Genomic DNA, 2,500 nt, shown 5'->3' with positions numbered 1-2,500 from the left:
TGCTTATGTAAACATCATATTCCATTTGGATATTCCGGAATACGCTTTATTTTCCGACTAAGTCTTTTGGGATTTGCCGATATTCTTGCAGATATATATATTTAGACATACGGTATAAACAGTGAATTGGGAATATGCGTCTCAAAAGGGTTTTAAGCAGCTTTGCGACACAAATCAACTGATCCAATAGTTTGAGAAGCTGGAGGGGAGACGAAGGACTAGCAACAGGTTTCTGTATCACAGCGCCGACCTTTTCAAGTCGTGAACGTGTTCATAGCTGTTTAGCTTTTCCATATTTTTGACGTGATAGATAATAAATTATCTCGACCCCCCCCGTCAAACACAGAGCATCGTCCACGTGGTATTCACTGGCCCCCGGTGATGAGGACGCTTCATGGGGTTTGTTTGTTGCAATAATCGGGATATGCATGGGTGCATCCAATATTCGTGAATATTAGTGGAATATTCATTTTTAATAGCCATGTAAACAGCTTATTAGGAATATTGTTTTTTCCAAATAGAAGCAAAGAATGTAATATTTGGGGCATGTAAACATGGAACTATTAGCCTATACTCTGGTCTGACTGCCATACAGACATCACTGAGAAGTAGCATATGCATCTCTACTGAGAAATGCACTTTTAATGCAAATAAAAAACTAACTGAACAGACGAATGGAGCGGACATTCTGACTCGATAGCCGAAGAAGCACAGATGTCATCAATAACATTATCGATAATAACACTACCAAGTGTCCCAGTGGGACACAACAATGTCGAGATGTCTAAATCTCTGCAAGTGTCACCTGTAAAACTCTCAGATCTCCACCTCACGCAGGATCTTCACTGCCATATTAATGCAGCGGCACATTTAGGATGTCCCTCTCCCTTTTGTTCTTTCTTCCTCGTTTTTCTGTCCACTGTCATCTATTAATTTACCAACGCCGCCCCATCTCTCGTTACCCCCCCCACACCCTCCTCCCTCCTCCTCCTCTCCCTCCTCCTCTTCCTAACCTCTTCTGCCTGTCACTTGGTGGATAGGATATATAACTGCATTAGACTACATGACAGTGTGTCGGCCCAAATCATTTCTCTGTGTTTGCACGCAGTAGACATTGGAAGTGCGTGGAGAGGGAGACCTCCATTCATCATCATCATCACACACACACACACACACACACACACACACACACACACACACACACACACACACCCCTCCCCTCCCCGCCATGCACACACACATTTATCATCATCATAAACAGCTCAGATGCTAACACCATCAATCCCATTCACTTCCCCTCCACTTAACCACCGCTAACTAACTGAGAGGAGGAGGAGGAGGAGGAGGAGGAGAAGAAGGAGGAAGAGGAGGAGGAGGAGGAGGAGGAGGAAATGGGAGAGGAGAACACGAGAAGCAAGGAGAAGGGAAAGGTGGTGTATTTAGTTACTTTCCATTACATGATGGTGTATCAGCTGACATTAGCTAATGGCAAATGTATATAAATTGTCAGATATGTCGGCCGATCACTAAAGAAAAAATGGGCAAATTTTATTTGTGATGATCTTTTGCCAGCAAGATTGGTTTTCAACTGAAAATGTCCTGTTCAGAACAAATCTTGGTCACAGGTCGGCCATGCTAGCAGCTCTGTGAGGCGATACTCAGGCACAGCCGCGCTTTAAGCTACATGCTAATGTCAGTTTGCTCACATGCTTACAATGATACTGCTAAACATGCTGATGCTAAGCAGGTGTAATGTCGACCGCGATCACGATCTAGCGTGTTAGCTGGATTAGCTAACAACTAGCACTGAACACAACAGCTGAGGCTGATGGGAATGTTTGCATTGCAGGTTATTGGTCTTTAGAAACGTTACATTTCTTACACTAGTTGTCAAAATCTGAATTGTTAACTTCATGGTGGCGCAAGAGGAAAATTCAGAGGATCACCAAAGTCAGTAGGCTACACCCTCTGGGGACCACGAATGTCCGTACAAAATACGGTCCGATACTTTAGTCCGAACCTTAAACTTGCATTCTCTCTAATGGCCATCAGGGGGTGACATTCAGGGCGGGGCTACCGTGTGATTGACAGGCTGCTACCGAGATGTTATCCAGTCTGGTAGTTGTCCGTGTTTTCGTCTTATATCTTTAACCGTTTCCCCGCGTGCTTTCACTTGATGAAAGTCGATCGTAACACTTTACGAGCGACACTTCTGGTCGCATTAAACCCAAATTACGAAGTCGAGGCTCCAAAATGTCAGCCAAACAAACTACGACCACTTTTTACATACCGCCTACAGTCTACGGTCTGGACCGAAGAAGCGGCGGCGCGACCGGCTGACATTGCCTCATTAGAGCCGTGCTGATAGTGAGGCTATAAAATAAAAAAGTCAGAAAAAAAAAGACCATCGGCTGATTCGGCTTGTACTGGGAAATGGAAATAAAAATCACGGCGAACAGAAAAGTGAGAAGAGATGATAAGAGAAGAAAAACACAGGTTC

At 44.2% G+C, this 2,500-nt stretch overlaps 1 protein-coding gene across 2 annotated transcripts in view; it reads right to left on the bottom strand.

Moving 5' to 3' along the window:
- The window catches only part of pax5 (paired box 5), a 43,629-nt gene that overhangs the window by 7,734 nt on the left and 33,395 nt on the right, over window positions 1-2,500 (bottom strand). The window lies entirely within an intron of this gene.

This window comes from Clinocottus analis, unplaced genomic scaffold (assembly GCF_023055335.1).
Source record: "Clinocottus analis isolate CAN_PGR_092001 unplaced genomic scaffold, fCliAna1.0.p SCAF_26, whole genome shotgun sequence".
NCBI lineage: Eukaryota > Metazoa > Chordata > Actinopteri > Perciformes > Cottidae > Clinocottus > Clinocottus analis.
The sequence above is the reverse complement of the archived record's forward strand: the minus strand, read 5'-3'. Positions and strand labels throughout refer to the sequence as shown.